Source organism: Tamandua tetradactyla, chromosome 1 (genome assembly GCF_023851605.1).
Source record: "Tamandua tetradactyla isolate mTamTet1 chromosome 1, mTamTet1.pri, whole genome shotgun sequence".
In the NCBI taxonomy this organism is placed as follows: Eukaryota; Metazoa; Chordata; class Mammalia; order Pilosa; family Myrmecophagidae; genus Tamandua; species Tamandua tetradactyla.
In genome coordinates, this window is record NC_135327.1 from 40956654 (window position 1) to 40975487 (window position 18834).

The 18834-nt window shown below is 43.0% G+C and overlaps 1 protein-coding gene across 6 annotated transcripts in view; it reads right to left on the reverse strand.

The window, feature by feature from the left end:
• SLC24A3 (solute carrier family 24 member 3) overlaps positions 1–18834 on the reverse strand; it is a 540914-nt gene that overhangs the window by 187813 nt on the left and 334267 nt on the right. The gene's annotated exons all lie outside the window — the stretch shown is intronic.

Genomic DNA, 18834 nt, shown 5'->3' on the forward strand with positions numbered 1-18834 from the left:
ACTCAAACTCTTTTCCACTGCCTAGCTCAGATAGACCTATGTTATGTAGTTTTTATCATTATCTTTGAAAGGACACCCAGATTTAGTTATTGAAATACAGAGTTGCACATTTGTGCATTAACCAAGATCTAAATAAGCTGTCATAGCTGACAAACTCAACAGCTGGCACTCCTCAGAAGTCCATAAATCATTTCTCTGTGACTATTTTTCAATATCACGTATCGATCCTGAGCCGAGGCATGAAACTCCATGGAAGCCACTGTAATATCAAAGCTTGAACTGGGCTGACAAATGAAAAGAATCGTCAGGCTCTCTAGGGGGAGGGCTCCTGAAAGCCACGCTATTTCCGATGCACACGGCAGTGTGAGGTATGGACACACCCTATCAATCAGGCCTGTGTGGGTCCCTAGAGAGGACTGCAGGGCCAGCCGCTGATCCCACGGCCAGCAGAAAGTAGATCCGCCTCCCTGGTTGCAGAGAAGTCCCTGCCAACTCTCTGCCACATTACCCACTGAAAACCAACAAATGAATCATGTGAACAGAACAAGAGAACAAAACTAATGTGCCAATTTGAACTTGAAGAGCCAGAAAGCCTGCTAGGAGCATGACAGTGAAGTATTAGCAATACAAACTGGCACAAATATTTTAAAGCATGAGGCATTTTAAAATTAATTTGACCATTTTGGTATTTGCAAAGGGTGTTATAATAACATTGATAAAAAATAAAATATAATACTAGGGACACTGCTAATGCTTGCATTCTTTTTCGGCCAGCAATTCCAGGCACGCTAGGTACTTTATAAGGAATATTGCTTAATTCTTCCAATGCTTGTGTAAGGCAGGCAGCTACTTGCCCCATTTCCCACCAATTCAGAGAATGTAGTAGCTTAACCCAGGACACATGCCTAGCTTGGATTTGACCCTAGGAACTCTGTCCCAAGCCTTCTCACAAAACTACCTTCCCATACAGAGGTCAGTTTTGAATCACCACCCACTTTGCCACCTTCTCTCATTTTTAGCTCACTTGCTAATAAAAAAAAAAGCTGTCTTCTCCAACCGCATGGAAGGAGGGACATTTTTAGAATCCAAGCCATCCCACTTTTGGTGGCTGCCTGTCAGGGCCGCTGATGTTCTTTATCAATGCAACACAAAATATGAGCCAGATTTGGACTCTCGAAAATGTTCCAGGGTGGTACAATGGTGGCTCAGTGGCAGAATTCTTGCCTGCCACACTGGAGACCCAGGTTCACTTCCCGGTGCCTGCCCATGAAAACAAACAAACAAACAAAAAAATGTTCCAACATCCCAAGTCAGCCCACACATACTGCAGTGCAGCCTAGAATCCAAGCTGCCCAGCTACGGCCACTGGAACAAGAGGATGTGTGAGGCGCCCTGGAAATGCTGAGTGTGGGGCTCTGGAGAGGAGAGAGGAGGGGTCTATTCAAGCTCCACCTTGAGGTCTTCTTTTCCCTGTGGCCTGATCATTGGCATCAGGATGGAAAGCCACATTTTCTGTTGTTGTACCTGGCCTCCCTTGCTTCAAGGGCCAGGGACTGTGTCCTTCATGTGCTCCTTACCCGCCCCATCCAGGGTGGTCTTTCACAGAATGAGGGCCTGGTTTATGCCAAGGAGTAGCTCGTATCACCTCTGGAAGCTGTCAAGGGGAAGGCCTGGCCACAAGAAGCTACTGAAAAAGAGGCTGCCAGGGGGCCTGGAAAAGACTCAAGATGGGGTAAAGAATTTCCGATCAAGACCTGCATTTGATACTTCCAAGCTGTGCCACCCTGGTTAGCTCTCTATGGTAGATTAGATTAGTATCTCCTCAAAAGACTTGTTCTTAACCTTAGGCTTCATTCCTGTGGTTGTGAATTTATTTGTATATAGGATCTTTGAGGATGTTACTATTAGCTAAGTTTTGGCCAGTTGAATCAAGGCGGGTCTTAATCGATAAAGCCTTAAAAGGAAAGTCAGAAGCCAGAAGTCAGTGGAAACCAGAAGAGCAGGTGAAGGAGAGAGAGATGGCCCAGTGACGGGAGGCAGAGATGCAAGCCAAGGAACTCCAAGGAGTGGAATGCAACAGACCTTGGGGACAAAGTATGGCTTTGCTGACGCTTTGACTTTTGACGTCTAGCCTTTGAAATTGTGAGGCCATGAATTCCTGTTGTTATGCCAATCCTCCTGGTGAACTAAGACACTTTACCTCTCTTAGCCCTCAACTGAGACTACTATAGCATGTTCTCTAGTTAGCCTACAGAGCTGTCCTGAGGGCTAAATGGAAATGAATGTTAAAGGGAAGTGTACCTGACACAGCAGCTCATGCATGCTCATTGTTCTGGCAACAATAAGACAATGACATTAATAACAATGGCCTATATTCATTCAGTGCCTGCTATGGGCCAAGCACTTTACATGCAGAGTTTTATTAACAGCTCATGATGTAGGTGCTACTATTATATCCAGGATAACAGATGAGTCTGAAGCCTGGGAAAAGTGAAGCTAAGCCACCCAGAGTCAGGCAGCCATTATGTGACAGAGCCAGTGTGGTAAGGGAATTGCAGGAATCCTTTAGCCTTCCCTGGATCTATGCCCTCTGCCATGTGACTACTGTTCTTTTCACACAGGAGGCTCAGAGATTGACCTCGGAACAGGCTTGGCTAATGGGATGTAGCCGACATGACTCAGAGCCTTGAAAGAGCACCTGCATCTTTCTACGTTTTGCTTGCCCTCTGCCACTGCCATGAGGACATGCCCAAGCTAGCCTGCTGGAGGGTGAGAGACAAGTGTGAGAGGACATGTCCCAGCTGAGGCTGTTAGAGATCAGGAAACAAATAGTTATTCCCAGACACGAGCCAGCCCCATGGAGACCAGCCAGGTCCAACCTAGTTCACTGCACCCCAAGGAACCATAGGCCAAATAAACCTTTACTGTTGTAAGTCACTGAGGTCATGCATTTGTTACAAAGCATTACTGTGGCGATAGAACAACCAAGATAATAACAGATACTATCAAGATAATAAAAAGTCTGATGGTGAAAACAACAATAATGAGAATAAACTTCCACGAGAGCAGATGTGAAAAATTCCTAAAAAACAGGATGACAAAGCAGAGCTTCTAGTGGTGACCAGGCCACACATTTTTCTTTCAATGGAAATAATATTTATATGTTTAAAGTACACACTATTCAGAGGCCAACAAAGGAAAAGGTGATTCTGTTCTGAGGCAGTCACATCTTAGGATCTGAAGAGTTATTTATTTAGTAATTCAACAATAATGTGTGGTGCACCATTACTGTACACCTTAGTGCTAAGATTAAATAAGCTGCTGCCCTTGAACTTAAAGGATGACTTGAGGTTCGGTTGAAAGTACCTGCGGTAAGTGGTGCCCTCAACATAGTGTGGAAATCCTAGGAGAGAGTTCTGTCCTTGGCGGATACTATCGGGGGCCCTCCCGTTAGCCACTCACCCTTTTATCTTGCAAGCAGAGCATCAGTGTTGTTCCATGGGCAATATACTTAGCTTTCCCAGCCTCCCTAGAATTAACCATGGCCATGTGATACAGTTTTGGCCAGTGAGAAAAGGGGAGAGATTCTGCCTTGAATTGGGACGTAATGCCTGGAATGGCAGCAGCCATTGTATGAACATGAGACACACAATAAGCAAGAGAATATAAATCAATCTGCTAAGGGTGACTGAGCCATGAGGACACCATTCACCAGCTGAACTCATGCAAGAGACCAACTCCCTCTCACCTAGTATGTGACAAAATAAATCCCCTGTTTGCTTCAGCCACTATTAAGCAGGGTTTTTGTACTTGCAGCCAAGTGTCTCCCTAAGTGATAGGGGACATAAGGAATAACTCCTCTGGGTACAGAGCAATGTAGAAGTTTGAAGAAGGCTTTACAGAGGAAATGGCTATTGAACGGGGTCTGAATGATAAATGCTATCTTATCAGGCCATTTCAAAGGTTGACTGAGATTAATGAAATCAGAGAACTTTGGCTACAGTGGTTAAACTGAAAATATGTAACATAACAGGAAATCATCATAGCCTATAACTTAATGGAGGTGAACAGGCTATAGCTGAAATGCTAATACACATAAGGGCTTCTGAATTGTGAGGGCAAATGCATCTGAATAGCATGGCATTAACCCTGCTGTTTTATGTGGTATCTCCAGTCAGCAGTTTTCACAGACAATTTCATTTTACTATATCATTTGCATTTATGTCACTCTGTCTTTAATTTCAATGAAGGTGGTGCTGGAGGACAACTCCTAGGGAAGGTTTAGAGAACTCTGGTGTTGGTAGAAATTGTTCTAAATTTCCCAGGGAATATGGTTTGGACAACAACCAAAATTTCCTTTTAAATCCTCTGTCTTTTTCAGAGTTTGAAGTGATCACATATGATTAGGATTGGAAAAAAAAGATTTCTTTTAAAATAATTTTCCCCCATTTCAGTTTTGGCATCATCTGGTCCCATGGTCCCATGCTCCCATGGCCAGACTAACCACATGTGCACTTGCAGGTTCTGCCACCCCCTGAAAGCACCCTTCTCCTGGAATGATCACTGCCAGTTGGGACCAAAGAGAGAAATATTTGGCTGCACAGCCCAGACTCGAGTACTGATCAAGAGAATTTGGGGGATGGTTTTGCAGGGAAGAGAAATGTAGCAGAGGCCTTATCTGTTTAGCAATCTCCAGCTGACTTTCAAATGTCAGAACCTGCCTCAGTTTGCCTGAGCACTTTTGATTGAACCACAAGACAGTTAAGAAATGCCAGCGAATTATCACCCCCTGAGGACTCTTATTAGTACCCCAGCTCCCTCACCCTCTGAGAAAGGGAGCTCTACCCTGTCTCCCAGAGTTTCCCCAGCTGGGTTCCGTGTCAAGTGCACACAGGGTTGCACATTTGACGACTCATCTTTTAATTAGCAGCCTCTACCTCCCTGCTCCCCTTTCCTATTCCCCTCCTGAAGTTTGCCTTCACCTTCCAATAAACCCACTTGCAACTGAATCCTTCTCTTAGAGTCTGCTTCTGGACAAACCCAAATGAGAACAGGAAGGAAGCAGATTAAGGAAGGTGGTGGAGGGAATGAAATCCTATTTGAAATCAAGATGGGCCACTCTCAAAACCACTATCCTCTTAAAGTCTAGGGGGACAGTCTGTGTCTGCCCACCCTGTTGATCATTTTGTCAATGGGTATTTTGAAGGTCTTTGGGAGCCATCACCGCCTGAAGAGGTTTATCTTGGAGGGACTTGGATTATGAAGGAAATAAGTATAGGCCAAAGTCATCTGCTCCATTAGCGTAAATCCTGTAATTATCTTAACTTGAAGGAGCTCTGGGATGCCTAGGTGATGTGCAGGCCGTGATGAGCATTTTGGAGGTCACCACCTTGGGGGCAGTGCTGTGGAGTCTTGAGAATGAATGACTTGCCACTCTGGAGAAATATTCCAGCAGGGCTAAAACCTGTCTGCTCTCCCCTGTGTTATCTTCCTTCTTTCTCCCTCTTCCTCCTGGTTCCTTCTTCCTCTCTCCAGATGCCCCAGCATGGCACCCACTCCCTGAATGATTGGCTCTGGTGGCTTTGAAGAACTCCTTCATTTTTCTGGATCTTCAATTTCTGAAGGTTATGGGGGTAATAAAATTTCCACTTCCCCACAATATCCCTTGTAGGGGGGGCCTGCAATGAGGTTTTTGTAGCTGGGCTGATGCCAACGTGGACAGAGAACAGTAACGTCTAACCTGCACGGGGTGCTCCCTGCATGTCCTCATGTACCTCTATGTTCCTTCAGGGCTGCCAGGCTTAATCCAGCCTTTCAGTGGGAAACGAGGAACTGAGGATCCAAGGAACATGGCCCAGGTGACACACAGCAGGATGTGAACCCACGTGCGCAGCCGACAGAATCTCAGGAAGAGGACCGTCTGCTCTCGATTCGACGAGCAGTCTCTCCTCTGCTTTGTACTGGACATCAAATTCCCTTTTATAGACACCCCTTTCAGATGGAGGCTCTTCAGACTCAAAGGACAGCTAGTATGATTCCATTAACTGGAAATATCTAGACTAAGCAAATTCAGAGTGACTGAAAGTAGAAGTAGATTTGCAGTTAGCAGGGCTTGGGGCAAGGCAGGAATAGGGAGTTATTACTTAATGGGTACAAGAGTTTCTGTTTGGGGTGATCAAAATGTTTTAGCAATGGAAGGTGATGGTAACACACCATTGTAAAGGTAACTGATGCCACTGAATTGTGTACTTAAAAACTGTTAAAATGGCAAATTGTATATTGAAAATCAAATCAAATCCCTTCTCACAGTCCTAGAATCGCTTCCTGGCTTCCCTTTCCACCCTCCACCCAGAGCGCGCCCTCTGTAAAGTGTCAGTCCGTGAAGGGTGCTTTCCTGGTTGCTGTCCATTCATTCTTTCCAAAGGAAGAGCCATGCTGCAACGTCCGGAAGGTGCTGACATCTGTAGGGATTTCTTCCCTTTTCAAAATTTCCATCCAGTAGAAATTTCATTTGATTTGCCCAAGGACAGGCACAGAGGACAGGACTCCTTATACCCGTTTGCAGTATGAGGCACAGTATGACGGTAGAGGTGTGGCAGCACCGAGTGGAGAGAAGTTCCTGCAGCTTGGGTGCTATCAGAGGGGATGCTGGGCCAGCAGGGAAACGAGAAGACGGGGTCAGATAGGGCCTGGGGTTGCTGATTTCTCCCTGGCCGAAGTCATATTGAAAATCTGTTCCACAGGGCCAGAACTTCTGATTTTCAGGAAAAACTAGAAATATGGATTTTTAGGTAAAATCTCTTGATTTTGATTAATGGAAACTAATATGGCTTATTGACTTCAACCCTTACTCTCTTCCTTGCTGATTCTGCTCTGGGAACTTTGGCCTCTGGCTGCTTCTTGAAGAAACTGGCAGGCTCCTGACTCTGGACCCTGGCAATGGCTGTTCCCTCTGCTGGCATGCTGTTCCCCAGCTGTCCCCAATAGCCCCCTCCCTCACTTCCTTTAAATCTCAGCTCAAGAAAAGCTCCGCCACTTGAGTTCTCCTACATCTCCCCTCCCGTTCTCCCGCCCCACTCCACTTCCTCTATCTTCCACTACCATCACCTTCTAACATACTAAATCATTTACTAATGTATTATGTTTATTTTATGGTCAGTCTTCTATTAGAATGTAAGTTCCCCAGGGGCAGGGTTCTCTGCCTGCCTTCTCCCAGGAACAGTACCTGGAACATGATACATGCTCAGTAAATATTTGTAGAATGAATGATTGAATGTGAAATCTCGAAAGCATTGAGTCAACAACATCTGTCAATAGGGAGATTTGTGGATTCTGGTCTGGTTCAAATGCTACAATTTCTTTGATCAGGTAAATCAGGCCCTCAGCAGTTCAATAACTTTACTACAACCTCTCTGCTGAAATAGCTAGGCCTGTCATACAGCTCCTGTCTCTGGGTCACTGGGTCAGGCTCTTCCCACAACTCCATGCTCCATCTGGAAGGTTCCCACCAGAGCTCAGGTCAGCTCCCAGGGCTCCTACTCCTGGGACCCACCTCCTGTGGAAACTTGAGTTAACTGGCATCATATTTCTACCAGCTTTCCAGTTTATTCTGGGAGGTAAGCATCAACTACCTACATGCATTCATAGTATGAAACCTGAAGGACTGAACCCATTGAAGCTTAGAAGCCCCGCAGGGAAGTATTCTGTACCTCATAATTCTATGATTACGAAACAGCAACAGCACCTGGAAGGTCCACGAGAACAGAGGTTTGGGCCAGCTCTACTCAATTCTGTATCCTCAGGCCTAGAACAGTTCCAGTACTGTTTCTGGAATGAATAAATGAATGAGCTCCTTCTATGAGCCAGGGCCTGGGCTTAGTGCTTGGCATACACTGGCCCATTTTACTCTCAGAATGACCCACATAGAGAGGCTGGGTTTGTAGAACCTCCATTTTACAGTTGAGACTGAAGTTTTGAGAGATTAAGAAATAGTCACTATTTGCAGAGTAGACTTCAAACCCAGCTGCATGAGGGTAAAGCCCACAGTCTTCATCACATGGCTTCCAACCCTCATGGACTCCATGCACTAAGCACTTAAAATTTCAGCCGTGCCATCCCTTCGTTTGCACATGACATCTAGTGTGAAAGGGCCAGCTGCTCTCATGTGGTACCGATCAATCCAAGGGAAAGGGCTCCTGGGTCTTGGCGGGTTGCCCATAAGCAGACCCTCAGACAAGAATCCATATGTAATGAGAGACCAGTAAGTTAGTAGGGGAGAAGGACAAGGGGGAACGAGCAAAGGAAGGTGTGATGTCAGGTGACACCATGAATTTGTCTCACTTTGAGGCAAAGAAGCTGGGCTTTCATATTCCTGTACCAATCAGTCACTGGCCACTGGCCATCCCAGAACATTCTTGGGCACTTCCCACCTTCAATACATCCTGGTAAAGTGGCTTCCACAGCCCAGAGATAGTTCTTTGACGGTCACAGGGGTGCTCTACTGGAAACACAGCACACAAAAGCTGTTGGATGGGCACATCAAATAGCAAAGAGAATTTGAGGTGATTTGGATGGAATGCCAACAGCATCAGCCAGAGCCTTTGATATAAGAGCTAAACATAGTGCTCTTCATTGATTCTATGTGATCACAGAGGAGAGACATCTATCCTAGGCTATGGAGAGTGGGGGAAAGAGTATGAGTGATTATCAGGAGGGGATGATGCTCATAGTAGGTCTGAGAAGATAAATAAGCATTAGCCAAGCAAAGAAGTGGCTAGACAAGGAAGCCATCTGGATACAAGGATGGTTCATGAATTTAACATAGATGAGGATGAGGATAAGGATGATGACAGCAGTGATGGTGTTGACAGAAATGAGGATGATGAGGATGATGAGGATGATGATGGAGATGATGAGCGTGAGGGGGAGAGATGGTGACCATGATGTGATTATGATGGTGAAATGATAATGTTGATGGAGATGATGAGGCAATAGTGGGGAAGATGAGGATGGTGAGGATAATGGTGATAGTGATGATGATAACTGGCACTTAATGAATCTTTACGCTGGTCTTAGAACTGCTTTAAGGTTTAATGCTCTCAATTACACCATGATATAGGCACTACTATATCTCCATTTTTTAGACAAAAAAGCTGAGGCAGAGAGAATTAAAGCCCAAGGTTACAGAGCCAGTACATGGCAGAAACTGGACCTCAACCCTGTATGTACAACTCCTATCCAAGTCAGAGCTCAAAACTATGGTTCTCACCCTAATTCTTTCAGCAGCAAGAATAGAGGAATGCTTTAAAGGCTCAGAATGACCACTGGCTTATAGATTTCTCACAAACTTTTATGTGTCTTCGGATTCTTTCTTCTCTTTCTCCCTCTCAGACTTCTCTCTTACACCCAATGACATCCCCTCTCCCCTCCCCCAGCACTGACCTAATCTCTAATGGCATACTCTATGGGAGTTCTGAAGATCTCATGTGAAGGTGAGCTGAGTAAGAGGTCAAGTTCATTTGAGAAAACGAGAACGATGACTCCTACCCCTAGGAACTCATTGTAAATATGAGATGATATACTTTTCTGGAAGACTTTGGAGACCTCAAAACCCAGCTCTCCTATCTTGGCATTTCAAAAGATAGAGGAACTCTTTATTTCAAGGTTGCTTCTTGTCCAGAAGTTTTTATAAGTAATCTGTGCTGAGCCCTTCTGAGGAAAAAAGAAAAGGTAGGAATTTTCATGCCAGAATTAGAGTTAGGCTTATTGTACAACAGTGCACCTTTGAAAGACTCCAGGCTGGTAAAAGTTATCAAGATATTTGCATTCTTGCCTCTCTGTCAGTTTCTCATTATTCTCTCTCCAAACATGAACTTGGGAGATAGAGGGCACTGACGCTACCAGATAACATCAAACAGGGGGACCTAAGTCAACCATAGGTGAGGAACTAGGACTCCCAAAACAAAGAATAGGCCGAGACATAAGGAAACATCGGGCAGGCTTACAATTTGGTGCCTCTTCAAACCCATATCCTTTAAATATTTATTCAACGTTTATTTAGAGGAGGAGGTGGGAGAAAACTAATCTTCTATTAATTAAAAAAATGTATATAGGAATGAAACCTCTTACTAATTCATTTCTACTAGTGCAAGTATAGCCAATGTTCTGAAAAATATTCTGCGAAATTTCTCCCCATTTTTTTGCAACTGCTACTCTCAAGTTGTTTTTTTTTTTTTTGTACTTTTCTGAAGTAACTACTGGTTGGTGAATTAAGTCTTAATGTTTAGATAGCAAAACACATTTTATTTAACTCTGGTAAATAGTGTAATACCATGCGTAGTCCGAGTTTAACATTTCAGCTGGCTGGGATCTGTGACCGTGTACAAAATGTGTGAAATCAGGACAGGATGCCAGTAGTAAGAAGCAATTTATTTGTCTTCAGTTGTTCAGGACTTGTGTGGGGCGGAAAGTTGAGTTAACTGGCACCATTGTTTCAGTTTATTTTAGTGATGCTTTAGTGCCCTAGTGGGTGCCCTGAGAAGGTGTTCAGATGACCACCCTACTCTCTAGCTTTGGGTACCCAACGCAACGTCCCAAGTTCTAAGGTTGGGACCACCTCCCTTTTTTTACTCTGTTCCTTTAATGTGGATTGTTGCAAGAGCTGACCTGGTCTCACAGGATGTGCTACTGGAGTGGAAGGTGATTTCCCATTAGTGGCAATGGGCTGCGCCCCCTCAGCCCATCAGCCACTGAGAGTTTCTAGCCTGATCTTGCTTGTGATGAGTGTAAAGTGCTAACCACCCTGATGGCTGTAGTTTGGGATCCAGGCTGGGGCTGTGTGTGTAATGAATAAAGCCAACAGGCTTGTGTGGGGCTTAAGCTCTGACCTTGGTTTTATTGCTTAAGATCCAATGATTAATGTCAGTAACCAAGTCAGACCAAAGCATTATATTAAAGTTATTTCCAACTTCATACTTCAATGGCAATCTATTAAAGTAATTACCAGATGATTGACATAGACTTTGAGCTAGGAGGTTCAAAATCTCTCTTGACAGACTTAGCTGGGCCCCTGGGTTCCTTCTTCTCTGGCTGAGGGAAGCTGGCTTGATGTTTAGGAATAGTCCAGGGAATTATTTGTACATGTGCATCCATATAAATCACTGCTGCTCTCAGAATAATCCTTGCAATTTGTCCATCTGATTGCAATCAGGGGCTCAAGGCAAAGATGCTTTCAGATCTTCCCACTAAACTCTTCTCCCCTGGTAGAGGAATACTTGGAGATGCCCTCACTCCCACTGAGGAGGACCCGCCCTGGCCACAGTTGGTGGATACTGACCCCAATGTTAAGAGTAGTGGTTGCAAGACAGAGATTTGGAATTAATCATGCTCTCAGTTACCTCTTTCCAGGGCTCAGAAAAAGCAAGAAGCAGAGTTGCAAATAAGAGCCAAGGTGATCATCTAAAGGCATGGGGTTAAAGCATGGTGAACCTCACCCACAGAGTTACAAAATGCCTGGAGAATAGTGACATATTTGAATGTTTACGGTTCTCCTCTGCACCTTACAAAACAGTAATGGAGGAAATTTGTCAGCTGGCCACTCCTGCCCTCTCTTAACATAAGTCAGTCAGAGGTGGTGATGGCCCGGTGGCTAAGATGCAGAAATTAGATGGCCTGGGTCCACAGCTCAGCTGTGTGATCCTAGGTTGAGTGTTTCATCCTCACAAAGGCTTCAGTTTTCCTTGTCTGTAAAATGGGAATAATAACAGGACTGACCTCCTATGACAGTTTTGATGAATAAACTAGATGCTGCATGTAAAATTCTTAGCACAAAAGCTGGAAAGTTGTAGACATTCATTAAATCATAACTAATATTCTTATGACTGAGGTCATTTTCTTGCTCAACTTGTTAGAAAAGTGGGACAGCTGAATAGAAATGGACTTAGGGAGTTATTCATACTCACTTCTTTACAAAACCCAAGAGAGGCTTAGCCAACTTACTCCTCTCTGTCTCTGTGGGGGCCCCTCCCGTGGAAGCAGACATGCAGGCATGATTCGATGAAGGGTCAGGTTTTCTTTCTTCCCTTTGTCTCTGAAGAGCTATACTGTCTAGCCAAAGAAACTCAAGCCTCCACGTTTTACCTTCCAAACTAAAACGTGAGTTAGGGTTCCCAGAGGTCAGCAGGGATGGGTGAGGCCACAGTAAAACCCACCCACCACTGGATCCAGAGTTAATCACAGCTGAAGAGCAGACGGCGTCTACATCCAGGCCCATCTGTTCCACGGCCGTGGGAGGTTTCCTCAGCAGAGAAGACAGAGCCACCGCCAATTTCGTTTTGCCCCAAGAAAGACAGGGCATTTGCATGAAAAAAATATCTTATTAGTTTTCATGATAAGGTTTTTTCTGCCCAACATAACCACAGAATGTTAGGTTGGACAGCCAGGCAAGGCAATGGTCAATGGGAATATCTCAGAGGACCAAAAATGAGATAATCTGGAGATAAGAAAATATTTAAATGTGACTTGTCTATTGATTTGTCAGACACCCCCCCCCCCCGCCACACACACACCCATATAATTCCAATTATGAGGTGGCTGGATGAGGAAATTATTAGAGTAGATTCTATTACTCATAATTACATTATCTTTCTCAGAACTAACAGAGTAATTTTCCTTTGGGAAAAAAAAAAGGGAAAAAAACCCCATATGTACTGAGGAGGAGAACATGCTTCACAGCTCCCGAATGCCAGTGACCACTGCCACCAGCCAGTAAAGATACCATTTCCTAATGGATGGGAGGGGCCTCTTCTCAGTTCTGTTTCTTCAGCTGGTCTGTACCAGACAGGAATAGTGAATTGGACCGTGGCCCTAAGAGGAGGTGCTGTGGGTGGCACAATGCAGGGTTTAAACACTTGTTGGTAAGGAGGGCAGATGCTCCTGGTAGCCCTCCAGAGCTTTCTTTCCAGGTCAGCTCCCAACCTCTCCCAGGCACCCTGCTTTTCTGCCTGAGGCCCAGCCAGTGCTAAGGACTATCCTTACCACACAGGCAGTGCCAAGTGCCCCAAGGACTATCATAAACAAAGAGATAGGGCCAGTGAGTCCATGGGCCAGGCTCTCCAGCCCTCCCTGGGGCTGCTCTGAGGTAAGGTCTCCACTGCTTGATTAAGGGGTCTCAGGGGGACCAAGTCCCTGCAGGCCATAGCATCAGCTGGTTTGTCTATTTAATGCCCACCTCTGCACGTTTTCTCCTTTTCCCATCTCTCTGGCCCCACTCCCTCACTTCTGCTTCCTGGGGATCTCCTCCAAATGTATTACCTGTAGAACCTCTGGGTGTGCTGCAGCAGGCTTATATCACCTCATGAGAGCCAATTATTAGATTTTCAGGAATTTAATTTTGTAAGAAAGTTGATGTATTGTTGGTAGCTTGAAAATGGCCATGTTGTGAATATTTACACCATGGCAATTGGTAAACATAACAAATTAGTGGAGAGCCAGTTGCTAAATATTTACAGAACACCAGTCTTCACCCAAGTCATTGTCTCAGGGTTTGCTTTGGGTGATACCCAAACTAAGATAGTAGGGTAGCAGGTACCCCAATGAAGCCAACACTTAACTATTTATGCTAACAACAAATCATATTTGCCAAGATTATTAGAAGGATTTTTTCATTTTCCAAAGGGCTATTGATTCTCAGTACACTTAACTGGTGAGAGATTATTTGTAACTTTATTTAAAGTTAATGGAATAGGTAGAGAAAATGAAAGAAAAAAATGTTAGGAAACTCATCCCAGAAGAAAACACAGGAGAAAATTTTTGTGACCTTAGGTTACACAAAGATTTGCTAGGTAGAATGCAAGAAAGCATGAGCCCTGAAAGAAAAAAGTTGATAAAATGGACCTCGGCAAACATTATTTTTAGACTTTGTTCTTCAAAAGGGACTGTTAAGAAAATAAAAAGGCAGGCCATAGACTGAGAAAAAATAGTGGCAAAACACACATCTGATAAAAAACTTGAATTTAATACATACACAGAACACTTACAACTCAATAACAAGAAGACAAACAATCTAAGTAGCAATGGGCAAAATATTTGAGCAGACACTCTGCAAAAGATGATAAATGAATGACTGAGATGCTCATGAAAAGATGCTCAACCTTACTGGTCTTCAAGGAAATGCAAATAAAAAACATAACAAGACATTTCTACATACCCACTAGAATGACTGTTTTAAAGATTGACAATATCAAGCTTAAGTGTTGCTGAGAATGTGAAGCAACTGGCTTATACATTGTTGGTAGGGATATAAAAAGGTACAAAGATGGTGGAAACAGTATGGCAGTTTCTCATAAAATTCAACATGCACCTACATACTGTTCCTAGGTATTTATCCAAGAGCGATGAAAATATCCGTAGACACTAAGTATTGTACATGAATGTTCAAAGTAGCTGTACTCATTATAACACCAAACCGGAAACAACCCAGATGTCAACCAATTGGCGAATGGATGAGCAAATGGTGTACACCCATACAATGTAATTCTTGGCAATAAAAAGGAATAGACTGCCTTTTTACATAAAACACATACACACAACATCATGGAAGGATCTTAGAAGTACTGTGACAAGTGACTGAGGCTGAAATTTACAGTAATAAGACATTTCAACATCACATACTCCTGACATGATATCATGCAAATGGTGCAACATCACTTCTGTGGTATTCCTGCTGACAATGCAAAACCTCACCAAATCATGAAAAAGCAGAAGACATACCCAAACTGGCCTGCATGCTTCAAAATTGTGAATGTCATGAAAAACAGAGAAAGACTGAGGAACAGACATGGATTAGAGGTGAGTTAGGAGAATATGGCTAAATGCAACGGGAGAGTTGGGGTTGGACCAGAAAAAGGAGATCAGTGGGAAAACTGGTGAAATTTGGGTAGGCCAACAGCTTAGTTGCTAATATTGTACCAATGTTAATTTCCTGGTTTTGATCATTATACTATGGCTATATAAGATGTCAATATCAGGGGAAGTTGGGTGAAGGGCATATGAGAACTCTTGGTATTATTTTTGCAATTTTCCTTTAAGTCTAAAATTATTCCAAAATAAGAAGTTTTAAAATGGTGAATTTTTGCATGCAAATTATACCACTATATAGAAGCTGATTTAAAAAATAAGTGGATCCATATTTATCAAACTGTGACCCGGACAGCCCAGGAATCAAGGGCCTTGTTCTGGGAATTGTTATGTTGTGATGGCAACATCTTGATTCTTCTCTGGTTTTTATCAGGGAGATAAGGAGGACTTATCCAATCCTATGGGGGCAGACCTATTGCTGGGTGGGACCTTTTGATTACCTTTTGATGTTTCCATGGAGACATGAACCTGCCCATTCATGGTGGGTCTTAATCAGCTTACTGGAGTCCACTAAGAGGGAAACATTTAGAGAAAGCTTAGACAAAGACATTTGGAGATGCAGAAGGAAAATGCCTCAGGAGACCCCAGAATCTGAGAGAGATGTTTGAAACCAGAAGCCAGGAGAGAAGGACAGCAGATGTCATGACTTCCCTTCCTATGTGACAGAGAAACCCAGATGCCAACTGTCTCTTCTCTGAGAAGGTATCCTCTTGTTGGGTGCCTTAATTTGTACATTTTCATGGCCTTAGAATTGTAACTTGTAATTTAATAAATCCCCTTTATAAAAGCCGATCCATTTCTGTTATATTGCATTCTGGCAGCTTTAGCAAACCAGAAGAGGCCTGAAATGAGGGAATGGGAAGACTGGAAAGTTCTATCCTCACTTTCCTCCTCTATCCCCTACCTTGGATCATGCTTCAGTCAAAACATTCCCATTTTAATCTGTCATCCATATAAACATACAAACACATATTTAATCTGCTTGTAACTTCAATACAAAGGAAGGATATTACTAAAATTTATTTTAAAAAGAATTATATTTAAAAACATTCAGTTTAGGCCTAGCTTTTTCAGAAACCCATCTTTAAGAAAAATGGAAATGGGTAAGTGGTTTTGGAAATCGTGATGATTTTGAGGTGGTGATGCTGACAGTGGCAAGCTGGTAAATACTGAATAACTGATATGCCAGGAAAAAAATAAATTCCTGATTTGTCACATTTGCCAACTTCCAGGGTGTCATTTATGACCACCATGCCTGATTTTGGGTTACCCTTGTGAGTGTGATGTTGTGAAGAGATATGCACTATTGGCTTTTGTGAGTCAGCATGAGTGCACCATCTCCAGTCCTCTGCTCAATGGGCATGGGAAGTGATCATGGCTGGTGGAGGGAGAGGTACTCAGTGTACTGATCACTGGGAGAGAAGATCTCATGAGTACTTATCTCCCTAATAAAAGCCAGAGAAGAGTCAAGACATTGCCATCACAACAAAGCAAAGAAGAAGATCTGGGGAGCCAAGAACAGCAGCTCTCCCTCGTGTGTGTGAACTGCAGATTTCTGAATCATCCAGGAACTTGAGCCCCAAATGCCTGCAGACTCCCAAAGGTCTTGGGCTTTGACAAGCCTAGCACCTTGACAGCAGCACATGGAGAGGTCAACATCTCAGGAAACCAGCAATGAAGTGAAAATTTTTTTAAAAAAGGATTTTGAGAAGTACAGGATTCAGCTTACATAAGCCATCTGTGCACACACCTAATGATTATCTGATGCTATTCTAATTAAACTTCTTTTTTAATATCTTTGGATTTTGAGATTAGTAAAGATATAGCATAGCCCCATTTGTGCAATGAGAGAGAAAATAGCTATGTAGAGGAAGAATTCCATGAAATAAGGGATCCCAACCAGGTGACACAAACCTGTTGTTGAAGTGAATTACATCTGAGTGGTTTGGGTAGCCAAGCTGAAATAGTCTTTTTTTTTTTTTTAAAAAAGTAAACACACTGGTCACTATAGCAACATTTTTATACTCCAGCTAATAATATTGCAACATAATTATTTACGGTTGGCCAGAAGAAAACCCATACTTATTAAATGGCTTAACTGGGTGAAATTCTTCAGCTGACTCTGAATTTTCTACCAATTTCGGTGATGGGGGTTTGGGAGAGGACAACATAATAAGACAAACTGTCTATTAACACCATGACCACTTTTCCCACTAGAATACACTGCCAACAAGAAAGGAGTTCTATTTTTGGATTTTCCTTATGCCTAAGGCACACAGAGAGGGATTACAAATTACTGGCTACTTTTGATACCCTATGGAAAATCTTTTGGTGTGTTTTTGTGGCAGTTACTCAATTTGTGTTATTGAAACCCCAGTATATTTGCCATAGGGAGGGTCCTTTGAAACTATTTTCCTTATTCATTCATAGAACAACTTTTGGGGCCTCATCTCCCTATGCATAAAATAAAGGTTGACAATATCCTTAACTGCTCTAATGCTCTTCATTTCATAGATGAGAAACTGAGGCCAACTAAAGAAAGACCAGGCTTTCCCCGGGGGATGGAAGAGGTCCACAAAGCAGGTCTCCTGGCATCTCTCCGGACCAGTGATATTTACGATATTACCTGAAGTAGTATGGAAATTATCCACTGTCACAAGTTAATCATGCACCTATGTTTGTTCCCACTGTTGAGAATAACTAAAAGGAGAAGAAAAATGACTATTCTTGAGATATGAATACAATAGATTGAACCTGGATGATGGAATTTCTCAACCATCAATGTTCCTTGGCTTCTGTTCCCTTTATTTAAGAAGGGCCAAATCACCTACAGAGGCCTCTGAAATAATCCATGTGCACTCCCACCACTGAGCCTCACCAAGATCATGGGAAAATCACTGTTATTTGGTGTCCCTTTGGTAGGCAGTATATTTATAAATAGCAGGCACATGAAATTCCTCTCCTCCTCGTGAGTCTCTGAGTTGTACAAGAAGCAGTGGGTCTTACTGTCGCTTTCAGGGATGTTAAACTCTATGTGGGGGCTTGTATTAGTGTCCTGCAGGGAAACAGAACTGACAGGGTACACACACACATGCCAATATTAAGAGATTTATCACAGGAATTGGCTCATATGACTGTGGAGATTGGTGAGACCAAATTGCATAGGGCAGGTCACAAGTTGAAAGTTTGATGAAAGTGAAGTTGAATTCCCCAGGAAAAGCTGCAGGTTGGAAACTGATGATGGTGATGAGGAATTCCCAGGAGAAGTGGATCGGCTGAGGTGAGAATGAAGTTTTTGTATTTCATATATATATATATATGAAATATAAAATATATGAGATATATATATATAAGAAATATATATAAGAAATTATGTATATAGTAAATATGAGATTTCTTTATAGGAATTGGTTCACACAATTGTGGGGATAGGCAAGCCCAAATTCTCCAGGCTGGGAGCTTTGATGTAGGGTTTTGATAAATTCCCCAGGAGAAGTTGCCAGCTGAAGTAGAGAGAGAAATTCTCCCTTCTGACTGCTAAAATCATCACTTCTTCTTTTTAAAGTCCTCACCTGATTGGATGAGACATCTTTCATTGGTGAAGGCAATCTCCTCAGTTGAGTGTAGATGTCATCAGTTATAGATAAAATCAACTGATAATTTTAATCTATGAAATGCCTTCACAGTAACAATCATGCCAGTGCTCGCCAGACCCAACAAATGGACACCATAACCAGGCCAGGTTGACAAGTGAACTTAACCATTAGAGTTGGCTTTCCAAAATTACAAAGAATTAGGAAATCAAACTCTTTTAGCTAACAGGAACAAATGTATCTTTGCTTAATCCAAGTATATCTGAGAGCAGGTTTAGCAAAACCAGACCCTTCTCTGTTAAACTCCAGAGTCTTTCTCTGTTAC